Source organism: Tamandua tetradactyla, chromosome 19 (genome assembly GCF_023851605.1).
Source record: "Tamandua tetradactyla isolate mTamTet1 chromosome 19, mTamTet1.pri, whole genome shotgun sequence".
Taxonomy (NCBI): Eukaryota; Metazoa; Chordata; class Mammalia; order Pilosa; family Myrmecophagidae; genus Tamandua; species Tamandua tetradactyla.
This window is the reverse complement of record NC_135345.1, coordinates 37,362,556-37,378,644: the sequence shown is the minus strand read 5'-3', so window position 1 is coordinate 37,378,644 and position 16,089 is coordinate 37,362,556.

Sequence of the window (16,089 nt, the reverse complement as noted above, 5' to 3'; positions counted from 1 at the left end):
TCCTAATGTGAAAACTTTACACATTAGGAACTTTACACATTTCTACTTTAATGTTTTGGTGTAACTATGTTCTGTCTCTCACTCTTCTCATTTCCCTTTGCCTTTAGGAGTGACTCTACCTTTGATGATCTACTATTTCAATAGGTAAGTGTTTTTTTGTATGTTTTTTTTCGTATATTCTTATTTTGAGGATTGATATTGTTCATCCAGGTGTATTAGTCAGAGAAAAATATCTTAATTCTGTACGGCGGTCACAAATTGGGTACTCTGATGAAAAAAGTGTCCATTTATTTCCCAGGAGAAGCTGGCTGTAGGGATAGAAATTCTTTTTGACTGCTAAAAATCACTAGTTCTCCCTTTAAGGCCTTCAATTGATGAGGCTTCTCTCATTAATGAAAGCAATCTTCTTTGTTGTTTATAGATGTAATCAACTAAAAAATGCAAATCCACTAACAATTGAAATCCACAAAATACTTTCATGATAACAATCAAACCAGAGCTTACATAACCAAACAACCGGACGCCATAAATTAGCCAAGTTGACACATGAATTTAAACATCACATCATTTTTTGTCTTTTAAAGATATTTCATTATAGTAAATCTTTTTATATACTAGTTGTTTTTTATTTGATGTTTTTTAATTCTCCCTCATGATGGATCATTTCCTGATATGGTCTGTAATAATTTTTTAATTCCATGTCCTCCTATCATCAATTTTTTAATTCCATGTCCTCCTATCATCAAATATATAAACCTATCTTCTTCTAAGCCATATAAATCATCTTTCCTCTGATAACAAACCTCCCTCCAAAATCTATATTTTTACACCTTAACCCTGTAATTCTTCCATCTCTCTCTCCTGCTTTGTAACTTCCCTTCTACTCTGTTATTGCAATTAGCATTAAAGCATGCTGAAAAATCTTAATTCCCCACTTTTTACTTCCCTTTTCAGTAAAATATCCTGGGTAAATATTTCTAAGCTAGTTGTAACAATTTACTATTCTTTTCTCTTTATTCCCCTCCAGATTGGTTCCACACCATTTAGTTCCACATCATTTCCCACAATGATTTGAGAAGCTACCTTTATCATAGACTCAATTTCCATTAGTACTTGGTCTTTCTCTGAATTTCCTACTCTGTCACACTCATCATGGACTTTACCACTCTTTTTTAAATAGAGTCTTTGTAGTGTGTTTTAAATCTGGCAGTTCTGTTCCCCTTCATTCACTTTTTTCCAGTGTTTCCCTATATATTTTTGCATATTTACTTTTCCATATTAACTTTACAGTAAATTTTATGACACAAAAATACCAACAAATACATAGTGGTCCTTGGTATTTCTATCAGGTTCACACTGAATTTATATACTCTCCAGGAGAGACTTGATGTCTTTATGAATTTGAGCTATTCTATCCAAGACAACTAATATCTTTCCAACTGTTCACATCTACACTAGTAAATTTCAGGATTGTTATAAGTTTTTCTTATTTGGAGCTTACATATGTATCATTAACTTTATTTCTAAATATTGTATCCTTATTGTTGCAATTATATTTAGCTTTTTCTCTTCCATTATTTTTTCTAACATCTTGCTTGAAAAAATAAAGCTCTTGAAGCTCTTTATTTAAATATTAATTTTATACACTGCTTTATTGCAGATTTGCAAAAATATGTTTTGAGTTATTTATTCTCATAAGAATAAATAATATATTATCAGCTAATAGAAATAATTGTGCTTCTTTCTTTCCAATTCTTATGTCTTGGTTTCTTTGTCTAATTCTATTGACTAATAATGCCCACACAATGTTACATAACAATGGAAAAGTGGGTCTCCTTGCTTTGCTCCTGATTATAGTGAAGGACCATAACTTCATTCAACCTCTATCTTACCAGCATCTTGCACAATTCTTTGCGGAAGGTATGTGTTCAATAATTGGCATTTGGTTGGTAATTGGTCCAAATACAATTTGGTAAAAGTTTCTGTTTTCCTTTTAACTGTGTGAAGATAAAGTCTGCAACATTTGCCGAGGCGAGATCTGGAAATAATAACTGCATTCTCTGTAAGAGTTCACATTTCTTCTACAGTGATAATATGTAGATGTCATATCATAAAAAAATTCTTGTGTTTAAAATCTTTAATACTAGTAAAAGAGTGCACTGTAGAGAGACCTTTAACTGATAATAACTTTTCTGTCACTTAAACCTAAATCTGGTAATTTAATATAGATATCATTTATGGATAATTAAGCTTCATTAAATTACACATTATTTCTAGTACGTAACCTACTACACATATTAACTCTTTCAAAATCTTCACCCCTACCAACTTACATTTTTTTGCTTTGAACGACTGCATTCACAAAGCTTTCGACCATACTGCTGTGTTATTTTTATTGATTTTAACGTATATTAGTTGCATAAAGTTAGAGTAAAGCTGACAGGGCAATGCCATCATTTCGTGATGATTTTACAAAGGCTGAAAGTCGTGAGTGTTTGATAAAACTTTGTACATTCTCCATGGGAGGGGGCCAAGGTAGGAATGAGAAACATACTCTCAAGAGAGTTCTGATATCAGTACATGTGTTACCCAGTGTGCAAACTAGTCTGCAACCCTGGAGTCTTCTTTTTCCTTGGAGGAGAACCAAATGCTCAGCATGAAGAGGTGTGCCCCTGGAAATGTCAATGAATACAGAGCAAAGCTGCACAGCCTGTTGAGACAGTCCTTTTGATCTCTTAGGATCTGCGCATTTTGAAAAGCATGGTGGGTCAGAAACTTGATGTGGATTGTGTGTGCTTTGGCTGTTGGTTTTATGAAATTGTATGGGTTGGGAAATAGACCAAGATGTACAGGACAAAATGGAAAATATGTTGGCTACTTTTACATTAAAATGTACCTATCCAAATACACACATTTTGCCAAAACAAGGCCAACTCAACACCAAATATAGAATTAAAAAATAATCAAGCTTATAAAGATGTGAGTGAAGACAGCCGGCTGGACAGAGCATTTAAAATAACACTACGTTTAGCAATGAAGAAATGGCCTATTTTCTACCAACGTAAATGTATTTTAGTGACCTAAGGTCTAAGATTTATCTGACAAAAATGAAGTACCTTGAGATCGTCAGACCAATGCTTCTTGCCCAGCAAAAATTTGAATCTATAGCAAATAGTTTCCCAGTGACAACAGCCTTTGCCAAAAGTAAAACATGAGAGGATAGATATCACAACTTAAGTTATCCAAGGAATTATGGAAAGTTTAATTCACACATTCTAAAATCTTCAAATTTAGCACCCTTTGTAAATTATTTAATATTGTTAAATACATTGTAAATTTTACTTAGAGTCTGCTTCATTTCAGATCATTCCACCATGCTTCAGATATTTTAGAATCATTGACATCTTTAGGACCTTTTTGCTTTAACTTGTGAAATGATAATATATTAGTATCATTTATAGTTTTAGAGTGTTCTCACTCCCATTAGTTTACTTATAAATTATTCTAATTTGCCATCCATCTCTCTTTTCCTGTGAAGAGAAAAAGGCAGCCTCCAAATTTATTTCTTCTGTTTGTGAGTCTCTTAATTCCATTAAGGAACCAATGTTTACTTATAACTTTTTAAAAAACTGTGAAATAAACCACACATTCAAGAGGGTATATACAATTACATGTATGGTTTAAAGAGTACTATTAATAATAGGAATACCTGTATGCACAATACCTGACATGAGAAATAAAATGTCAGTGCATTAGAAAACCCCATGTATATTCTGTCCAATTTCATCACATTCCCTGTCTGCTAGAAGCTATTAATTATAGCAGACAGTAAAATGCTGCCAATCAGTGTACTCTGTGGGTGTTTCTAAGGGTTCTGGGGGAAGAGGCTAATGAGCATTTGATTATTTTCTGCAAGCTTACCATGGAGCATTTTTGACAAACTATTGATCTAGGTACTTTATCAAATTTTTGCATAACCCATAGTGAAGTATAAATACAGACATTTTTTTAATAAGACTTGAAGCACCTCTAATGGAAGCTGAGTCTGTAAAGTGGATGTATCCGTCCAAATGAGCAAGAATATGCTTCAGTAACAAAGCCTCAAAATCTCAGTGGCTTAAAAAGAGCAGATATTGATTTCTCACTCACAATCTATGTCCATCAGAACTTTGCTACAGTCTCTGTTCTGAACAGTCTTCACTTTGGGACCCAGGCTGACCAAGCAGCCACTCTCTGGAACATTGCTAGGCTGGATTCTTCTGCTCACAATTCACTTGGCGGAACTTGTCAGATGGCCCCAATCCCAAAAACAAGAGGACTGCAAAATGCTATCTTACTGTGTGCACTGGTAAGTGGAGAACTGGTAAATGCTTGGGGGACAGAATTAATGGTTATTACAGGAGACTGATAGGCAAGGTCAATGTCAGGAATTTTTCCACTCAGCTTGGAAAGACCCTTATACTTCACATGAATCTGATGAGGGAGGATTAGGATGGCTGCAGGGTAAGAAAACTCTTGTCTCTGACAACCATCCGGTGTCTAGGAGGGTGGTGCCTGAGTGTGAATCGAAGTGTCATTTCACATGTGGAGGCAAGACTGGAACTAGGAAATAAAACACTTGCACAATCTAAAAGGAGTTGTGCTAATATTTTGGAACTGGGTTGTTGATGGATCCTTAAATGGCATATAGAATTAAGCAGGGCGACTCTTGGAAAGCATGCTAATTAATTTAATGGTAGGATCAGACCACCTATAGAGAATAAGTAAGCTACGTATTCTGTTTCTAACCTTTTCTTTATTTCCTTTTTATAATTCTTTATGAATACATATATTTTAAACATAAGATATAAATTACATATACCATTTATATCTTATATAAAACTATAATAATATAATTATTATATATAATATTTTTTCAGGAAGTGTTTATCCATTTCAGCTGTTATAAATAATATATATAAAAGTATAATAACATATAATATCAACATATATGATATTTAATATATAATGTATGATATTTTTTTCTTTTCTGAAAATGCTGTGCTCCTGTTCTCCTCAGATGTGCTTTTCAACAAAGGAAGGAGGTACTGGTTACTCCCAAAACAAAGAGTAAACAGAGGGCACGTGAAGACATCACTTGAGGACCAAGTGATGTTGTCCTCAAAATTAATAGCTGAGAGAAAATCTCAAAGGAAAGATACAAGTGAAGTAGGGAAGAACCTGAGCCATTTGGAAATTGTCCATCAAGATGAAAAAAAAAAAAAGGAGCCTCTGCATTGTATTTCAATAAGAGGAGGGGCTTCCTATACTAAATCATCTTTTAAATCTCTAATGATTTCCTTTAATTGTTCCCTAATTTCTGTCAGTTCAGTAGTTCGGCACTCTCAGGCAGATAAGAAATGCCAATTTTGGAAGATATTCCTTTAAAAAGTCTTTGACTCCTTGAAAGTGGGCTTACAAGTGGACTGTAGATGCTTTTATTATATTTCATTTTTAAAATTTCAAGTAAATGAAGAGATGGATGCTTTTTATCACTTTGTGGTTTTGTGTGACCATATAATTGATTTTGTGATTTTCATTCTAATACAGTTACTTATTAAGAAAGCATAGTGTATTTATGATTAATGACTTTCATCAATGATAAATTCTATGCACACACATATAAACACTCAGTATATATTCTTGAACATTTAATGTGTCACTTTCTTTTGTGCTTGTGGAAGTGTTCTGTTTGCTTAGCGTGATTGCTAACATTTTAGATAGTTTTTCAAAATAGTCCATTTTCATGTAGAACAGCTTTTCTCAAACATATAAAAATAATTCCAGGGGCGGGCCGCGGTGGCTCAGCGGGCAAAGTGCTTGCCTGCTATGCCGGAGGACCTCGGTTCGATTCCCGGCCCCAGCCCATGTAACAAACAAACAAAATACAATAAAACAAGAAAATGTTTAAAGATGTTTCCCTTTCTTCCTCCCTTCCTTCCTTCCATCCTTCCTTCCTTCTCTCTGTCTTTCCTTCCCTTCCTTCCTCTTTAAAAAAAAAAAAAAAAAAAAAAAAATAATTCCAAATTACATTTTATTTTCTGTTGCAAAGATGACCTTTGAAGTCTTTTTTAAAAGCTAAATAGTAGTGCATGGGTGGTTCAGTAGTAGAATGCTCACCTTTCATGCGGGAGACCCAGATGATGCATCTAAATATAAAATAAAATAAAAAACAAAAACTCAGTAAATCCTATAAAATATTCAAATTGTTACAAAGAACAATCTATTCTAACTCCAGAAATCTTGGGCTCAATTACTGGATCCACTTTGTACTAACCACATGAGTTTAGACTTGTTACTTAACTTCTTTTACTGTCTGCAAAACTGCATAATAATGCTTTCAGCAGTGTGCGTTAAGTGTTTAGTGCAGTACTTAACATGCAATAAATGCTCACTAAATATTCATTATTATTATTGTTGTTATTGTCTTTATTTCCCAGACCTGCTGTAACAAAGTAGAACAAACTTGGTGCCTTAAAACAACAGCAATTTACTATTTTGCAGTTCTGTAATCTAAACATCCAAAATCTGTATGAAAGAATCTGTATTTCATTTTTCTCTGAAAATGTTTATTAGAGAATTTGAATGTTTATAAAAAATCATGCAAAAAAAAAAAATCATGTGGAAGCAGAGTTCCCATATACCCTGCCCCATTATTGACACTGCATTAGTGCAGTATATTTATTACCACTGAAGAAAAATTCTTATGATTGTACTTTAACTATAGTTCATGGTTTATTGTGTTGTACAATGTTATGTTTATAAAAAAATTTTATATACATATATACAATCCCAAATTTCCCATTAACCATATTCATATACATAATTCAGAACTGTTTATTTTATTCATAAGGTTATACTACCATCACCACTATCCATTGCCAAAATTTTCCCATCACCTCAAATAGAAATTCTATACAACTTATGTATTAATTCTTCATTCCCTATTTCCACCTGGCTCCTGGTAATCTATATTCTTTTTTCTGACTCTATGAATATGCTTATTCTTGGAACAAAATTAGTAATAATAACTTTATAATGTACAGGGAAAATTATAAGCCTTCTTCATCTTTTATAGATTATTAAAACACAATGTTATGTGACTGATAATGAAAAGAAACTCTGACAAGACACAGTCAGATGACAAGGTGGAAAATGTTTAAGATGTGCTGGGAAACATAATTCTAATTTATAAGCTCTACCATAAAAAGAAAGATGCCAATTCTTTTTTTATCAAATGTTGGTTTTATATCTATTAGATGCTAATAATTAGTCATATAAAACATTTTAAACTGCCTTAAAATACAGTGAAATGACAAAATTTGCATATCAATGATATTTGCACTTTCCTATCATAAAACTGAATTTTTCCAGAACATATAAATCATTGTCATGTATAGGAGAATTTTTGTACAAAAGTTTTCTTAAGAGAAATGTATAAGGTGCAAGTCAACCTATTAGGGGATATCATTTTCTTTTATGAAGCATGTTTTCATCATTAAAGTTTGGTCCAGGATTTTGGTTGACAACAGGTAAAAGGGTAAAATTTGCATGTTAATGAGTATTTTATGAAAAAAACTTACATTATAGAATTATATTTGGTTTTTCTTATTCATTTTGACAAAATGCTAAGAAACACAAAGAAATATGCCTCACCAGAACCATAATTATATAAACTTACTATCATAGTCTCCCTCCAGAAAGTACGGGCAGGCATTAATGTAAAAAAATACATGACAAGTAAATCATTAGGGAAAAAGGTAGTCTGTTGTGTTGATACACATTAGTCAAAAGAAATGATCTCTCCTTAAGATCTTGCTTTTTGAGCACTCAGTGGTGACAAGCATTTGTTACATGTGTTCCGCTGACAGTGGCTTGCAGAAGACAAATGAGAATAGTAGGATTAATTTCATTACAGCAAGATTTAGGTCTTGCTGTTTCTAACCTGGAGACTGATGAATAAGAAATGAGATAAGAAAACCCTTCTGAAGCTCCCATTGCTGAATATGGTAGAAAAATTTTTCTTACTGGAAGATGTATCAAGTTTCTGTCAGGGAAGGCTGGGGAAAATTCTCTTGTGTTATCAACTAATCTTAAGAGAGAGGGTCTGTTTGCAAGATGTATGACATTGCTTTCTTCCTCTCCCAGAAGTGAGACGGCTGTGCACTATACGAATCTAACAAAATTTCTATTCCTTCACTTTATTTATCAACTTCACCATGAGTCTAAAAATAAATACGCATCTTGCTTATCTACTAAGCTACTTTTAGAAGGTTTACACCATTTAAAATTAGCTGATTAAACTTTTGTAATTGCAGTAAGACTTAATTTATTTATTTGCTTTGCCTTTTATTTATTTATTTATTTATTTATTTTTGCCTGACTGAAATAGCTACTGATGACCAGAAGGTAGCTAATATATATGTAAGGAATATGTATTTTTGTATTTTGCCTGCTAACAATCTTTTAAATACATGCCATTTCTGTTAACCAGAACTTTATTTTTTTTCCTTCAGTAGAGTTGGCGATCAGTATTTATAATAGCACAAAATCGCAAAAATTAGAATAATTCTAATGCTCATGTGGTGATTTCACTAATGTTTTGCCAAATGCAGCAGCTGAAATGAAAATCAACTTGGTGTGAAAACTCACTGAAGAAAAAGCATAAGTAGCCTAGACTTAAGCATTCTAGAAAGAACTAGTATAAGAAAGCACCCATTTCAAACAACTTGAATATCATTCAATCTCCGTAAGACTGTTTAATGCAGTAATACAGTGTCCTGAAATCTTTGTCTTTAGAAAAATCTGGGAGACTTTTGGATTCTCACAAGAGCTGATATAATAGTGGGACCTTAATTAATGAATACAGCACGTTAGCAAATTGAAAGAGAAAAATCACATGATCATCTCGATTGATGATGAAAAGAATTTGAAAAAATTCAGCATTCTTTTCTGAAAAAAAAAAAACACTCCAGAAGATAGGGATCAAAGGTAACTGCTTCAAATATGGTAACGGGAATATACAGAAAACCAATAGTCAGCATCGCACTCAAAGGAGAGAGACTGAAAGCCTTCCCCTTAAGTACAAGCACAAGGCATGGATGCCCATCGTCACCACTATTATTCAACATAGTGCTAGAAGTTCTAGTTAGAGAAATCAGGCAGGAAAAAGAAATAAAAGGCATCCAGATTGGAAAGGAAGAAGTAAAACTCTCATTATTTGCAAATGATATGATACTATACTTGGAAGATCCTGAGAAATCTACAGCAAAGTTACTTGAGCTAATAAACAAATTCAGCAAGGTGGCAGGATATGAAATTAGTGTGCAAAAATCAGTAACATTTTTATGCATAAGCAATGACCTAGCTGAGGAGACACTTAAGGAAAAAATTCCATTCAAAATAGCAACTAAATGAATCAAATACTTAGGGATGAATTTAACCAGGGACTTAAAGGACTTTTCCCCAGAAAACTACATAACATTGCTAAAAGAAATCAAAGGAGATCTAAATAGGGGGAAAGACATTCCCTGCTCATGGATAGGAAGGCTGAATATAGTTAAGATGTCAATTCTCCCCAAACTGATCTACAGATTCAACACAGTACTAATCAAAATTCCAACAACCTACTTTGAAGATTTGGAAAAGCTAATTGCCAAATTCATCTGGAAGGGAAAGAGACCCTGAATAGCTAAAAGCCTCCTAAAAAAGAAGAATGAAGTGGGAGGATTAACACTGCTGACTTTAAAACCTATTATAAAGCCTCAGTGGTCAAAACGGCATGGTACTGGCACAAAATACCATGGCATTGACCAATGGAATAGAATTGAGAGTGCAGAAATAGACTACCAAATCTACAGCCAACTGATTTTTGACAAGGCCCCCAAATCCTCTGAACTGGGACAAAATAGTCTTTTCAATTATTGGGCATGGAAGAACTGAATATCAATAGCCAAAAGAATGAAAAAGAACCCCTATCTTACAGTGTACACAAAAATTAACTCAAAATGTATCAAACACCTACATATAAGAACTAGCACCCTAATGCTTCTAGAAGTAAATGTTGGGAAACATCAAGACCTAGTAATAGGAGGTAGCTTCCTAAACTTTACAACCAAAGCACAAGCAACAAAAGAAAAAAAAAAAAATAGATAAATGGGGACTCCTAAAAATCAAATGGTTCTACACCTCAAAAGACTTTGTCAAAAAGGTGAAGAGGCAGCCCACTCAATGGGAGAAAATATTTGGAAATCACATATCAGACAAAGGTTTGATTTCCTGTATATACAAAGAAATCATACAACTCAGCAACAAAAGAACAAAGAACCCAACTATAAAATGGGATAAAGATATGAATAGGCATTTTTCTGAGGAGCAAATACAGATAACTCAAAAGCACATGAAGAGATGCCCATTTTCACACTGGCTATAAGGGAAATGCAGAGCAAGATTACAATGAGATACTGCCTCAAACTGATAAGAATGGCTGCTATAAAACAATCAGGAAACTATAAATGCTGGAGAAGATGTGGAGAAACTAGGACACTTATGCACTGCTATTGGGAATGTATAATGGTGCAGCCACCACGGAAGACTGGCTGTTCCTTAGGAAACTAAATATCAAGTTGCCCTATGACCCAGCAATAGCACTACTTGGTATATACCCTGAGAGCTGAAAGCAATGACACAAACAGACATTTGCATACCGATGTTCATAGCAACATTATTCACAATTGCCAAAAGATGGAAACAAATCAAATGCCTATCAACAGACGAGTGGATCAACAAAATGTGGTGTATACATAAGATGGAATATTATGCAGCAGTAAGACAAAATGATGTCCTGGAGCACATGACAAGATGGATGAGACTTGAGGCATAATGCTGAATGAAATTAGCCAGGCACAAAATGATAGCTACTATATGACTCCACTTTTATGACCATCATAAAGGTATAATCAGAGGCTAATAATACAGAATATAGGGGACTTAGAGATAAACAGAAGTTAGAGATGGATGAATCATTAGCTAATGAGATTGAACACCAACATAAGGGAATAGACAGGAGCGAAGGTGGTTCTCTAGTAGATCTAAAAGTAGTATCACCATATTGAAGATGAACAAGATTGAAAGGGGTTGTATAGACCTATGTGTCCCACTGATTCACACTAGAAATAAGAATGAGTTCCCATAAGAATTACTTCAAAGATATGATTCTTGTAGAAAGAGTGTTTAAGTCCAGGGTACAGGAGGAAAACTGCTATTGCATGCTATGAGCTATGTTCAAAAAGAAACCATCAACACTACCACAGTAACAGCAGAGGTAAATAATGGGGTGAGGGACAAGAGTTAAGAGGAGGTTTAGATCTCCTGTTTGGTGAGGGTGTGTTTATTGGTTTTCTGTCTCTTGGGAACAATGAAATTATCTGAAATTGAGAATGTTGCTGGACTGTGGACTTTGGGCCCTCTCCATGATGCCCAATGAATGCAAGTGGCTGAAGGATGCACCAATGGAGAAGTAGAATTGCGAACAATGTTGTATACTTATCGATGAAGGCTGTGCTGCTACAGAAAGGAACAATGTCCTTGAGACCAATGGAAGAAAGGTTTATTTGATCTGGAACTGAAATGTTCTGTAGTGCATAATCTAATTCAACCTACCTGTATAGCTCATTTGAATAACTGAAACACAGAGAGCATAGAATGAGAAAGAGATCCTTTAGTCCTGTATAGATTGTTGTAATGCCTGGATACACCCTAGAGTATATTAAGCAGATAATCAAAAAGTATTGCCAAAGTCCCATGAGGTGGGGGGGAGAAAGATTATGTAATTATTAAACCTTACCATCAGGGAATCCCCTGATACTGTGTTAAACTTTAGGGACACCCAAATCAATAGGCCATCCCCTCAATCATGAAGCTTGCTCTTGTGAAGATTATGTAGGTAGTGGAGGAACTTAGACTACCTATAGACATGCCTAAGCATTACTTCTGGAGGACCTCTGTTGTTGCTCAAATGTGGCCTCAGTCTCTGTAAGCCCAACTCTGAAAGTGAAATCATTGCCATACCCGCTACGTGGGACATGACATGCAGGAGTGAAACTCTCCCTGGCAATGTGGGAGAGGACTCCCAGGGATGAATCCAGACCTGACATGGTGGGATCAACAATTACATCCTGACCAAATGGGGAAAAGAAGTGTAATTAATAAAGTAATAAAGTGGCAGAGAGAGTTCAAATAGAGTCGAGAGGCTACTCTGGAGGTTGCTCTTATGTAAGCTTCAGTTAGACCTTGCTGCCTATAATAACCTGCCAACCCCCAATCGGGACTATTCCAGCCAATCCTAAAGAACACCTAGGGCAATATATATGATCCCACAAGAGTAACTTTCCAGAAAGCTACAACCTCCAGATATGTCCCTGGTCCAGATAAGTCCTGAAACTTAGCCCAGCCTCTCCTGAACATCAGATAGTTCCATCTCCCTATCCCATACTAGTGACAGACTCTTCCAATATAAAAAAAAATTTAGAATTGCCATAGCCCAAACACCCCTAAAGAGAGCTATGGAAAGATCAAGGGTGATGGTGGAATTATACATAGAAAATAGGACTTGACAAATGAATATGAATGCTGAATCATTAAATTGATATCTCTTTTTGTCTCCAGTATTTTAGAGCAGCTAGAAGTAAAAGCTTAAAATTGTGAAATTGTAACCCATGTCAAAGTCTGAAATATATTCTGCAGCTAATTGTGGTATTGTGCTTTGAAACTTATAGCTTTCTTGTATATGTTATTTTTCACAAAAAAGAAAAAGAAGGAAAAAAATCGATCGTGATGATAAAAAAAGTATTTAAGCCTTCTAGCCTCCTACTTTCTAGAGCAGCTAGAAAGAAAAAATCTGAGAGGATTGTATGGTAGCCCATGAGAAACTCTGGGATCTGTCCTGTAACCACTTGTTGAAGAGTGTTTTGAAAACTATTGCTTTTTTATTTCTTTGCTTTGTATATATGCTATACTGTACAATAAAAAAGTTTAAAAATAGTGGTAACTTAAATTAAAAGAAAAGATGCATTATTCAGATATCTCTTACTGTCAAAAAGAGATACAATTGATTGCAATTTAGAGAATATCACTCTTTGCTTAAAAAACCTCGGAATGGCATCTTATGTCACCTAGAATAGAATCCACTTTTCCTACCCTGACCTGCTAGGCTTTCTACCCTACCGCCTACATCCCATTCAACTTACACTGGGTCCTTATTGTAAAACGCCCTTTCCTGCTGACCCTCTGTGTTCAATCACCATTGGTTTTTTCTGTTCCTCTGATATGCCAGGACCCTGTCTTCAGAACTTTGCACTAGCTAACTCCCTACCTGGAATATACAGTCCTGAAATTCTACTCTGGCTCATTCCTTCTGACAGTCAGTTCTCAGGTTAAATATTATCCCTTTTGCAAATCCTTCCTTGACCACCCGATGTAAATCAGATCTCAGTCTCTTTCCATCACATTAGCCTGTATATCTTTTTTCAATGTGAATATGAACTCTGTTCATATTTTTTGTCTCTTGCTTATTTCCTACCACTGTAACATATGTCTCCTAACAGCAGAGCCTTTGTCTGTATCATTCATTTCCTGGCATAATGTTGGTGCCCAACAAATACTTGCTTAATGAATGAATATAATCCCCAAATTATCAATGAGGTCATTATCCTGATGTTACTTGGTTTGTATGATAGCTCCTCACTCTCAGCATATTAACATTATGTTTGATTTATTTATAGTTATATTTATAAAAATATATTTCAATCTTTGTCTGTTACTGGCCTACACATTGTTTGAATACTAAAAGTGGCAGGGTAATAAAATCATAATTTCCTGTTCTTTGTACTAAAACTTTGGGTACATTTAGCAATCAGTGAAAATAGTGAATGTGAACAAGAGGATTTGGATTCAACATACATTTAGGAGATAGAATTAATACTATGAAAAGAATGATTGTACATAAAGAATGATAAAGAGGGAGGATGTGAAACTAAATCCCATGATTACTGCAGGGTGCTAGGGGAATGGTTATGTCATTAACTTTTCAAATTTCTATTGTTTCACTTCCCAGGCTTTGATTCTATATCAATTACATGTTTGAGAATTGAGCTATGTCAAAGATGAGGATATAGAAAGGCAAGAGTTTTAACTTACTCTAGGCAAAAAAGTTAGATTGAGGAATACAAGATTCATATCTAAAAGAGGATGCACATATTTTTATGTATCCAAAATGAGAGTTATTCAAGAATGTTTTGCATGTGTGTGTGTGTGTGTGTTTAGAAATAGCAAACATTTAATAGATTATGATTCGAAAAAGAATAAAGAATTCAACATGTGGTTTCTAAACCAAGAAAATCAGAAAATAGTGATACGTATCTTTCATTCCTTTCCAATATATAAGTGGTAATATAGATTTGAAGATGCCCTATGGACTGTTACTTTAATAAGGGTTATTCCTCATTTGTATGAGATAAATAATATATTTTACGCATGTTCAGACATTGAAGCAGCATAGAAATGATTCCTTCTCTCAACATACAACTAAGGTGTCTAGTCACATGATAAAAGAAAAAAGTTGTATTGAATTCTGCAAGCCAGTTTTTGGTTATAAAATTTATCATTTCTAACACCTGTATATAATGAGATGAGAAGACTGCTATCCTTTGGGCTAAGCCTTCATGATTCAAATGCTTCAAAAAGGATTAGGATTCCCTTGCATTCAATTTTACACTCTAGAATCTAATCTCTTCAGAATATTTGCCCCTTTCATTAGTCTGACCTCTCAAAGTTGCTTTTAACCTTAAAGAATCTATAAGGAATTTAATTAAAATGGACTCCAAGTTTTCCAGTATTATAACATTTATTTTAAGGTGTCAGACATATAAATTCTTTCCTTTGCCAAAAAAATATGTCATTGGTTCCTGTTTTTTGTTATGTTTTTGTTGTTCCTTGCTTATTTTTCATTTGTGTAGAACTTCACCTATGAAAAGGAAAGCCTTGTTGACCCTAAGTCTTATGACATATTGCATTTCACTCTATTTTTAAAACCTCTTCATTGAGAAAAGAATTTACATACCATCAAATTCACCCATTTAAAACAGTAAGAGTTGGGCAACCACCAAAGTAAATATAAAATATTGTCATCACCCCATATGGAAACACTGTACCCATTAGCAGTTACTTCCATTCAATCCCCCAAGCCTCAGCCCTAAGCAACCACCATTAGACTTTCTATTTCTACAGATTTGCCCTATTACATATGAATGGAAACATGCAACATGTGGTCTTTTGTGCTTGTCTTCTATCATTAAGTATAGTGTTAAAAGGTTTCATCAGTGTTGTAGCATATATCAGAATTTCATCCCTTTTTACTACCAAATGATATTTTGTTTAATGTATCACTTGAAAGACATATGGGCTGTTTCCACTTTTGAGTGTTGTGCTTACAAGTTTTGTGTGAAAATATGTTTTAATTCCTCTTTCACATGCATCCAGCAGTAGAATTGATGAGTTATAAAATAACTCTATTTTTTTTAACCTTTTGGGGAACTGCCAAGCTTTTCCAAAATGGCTGTGCCATGTTACATTCCCACTAGCAATGCATAAAGGTTACAATTTATCCACACCCTCACCAGCACCTGTTATTGTATGTCTTTTTGATCATAGCTACCTTGCTGGGCAGGAAGTGGTATATCATTGTGGTTTTGCTTTTGTCATGGTTAGGGACAGGTGTCAACTTGGCCAAGTTGTGGTACCTGTTCATCTGATTGGGCAAGTGCTGGCTTGTCTGTTGCAATGAGGACATTTCATAGGATTAGGTCATGATCACGTCAGCTACATCCACAGCTGATTCCATTTGTAATCAGCCAAAGGGGAGTGTCTTCTGTAATTAGTGATGCTAAATGCAATCATGGGAAGCCTTTTAAGGAGGACTCAGAGGAGACAGGTTCCATTCCTGCTTTGGCTGGTGAGCCTCTCCTGTGGAGTTCATCCAGGCCATCCATCGGA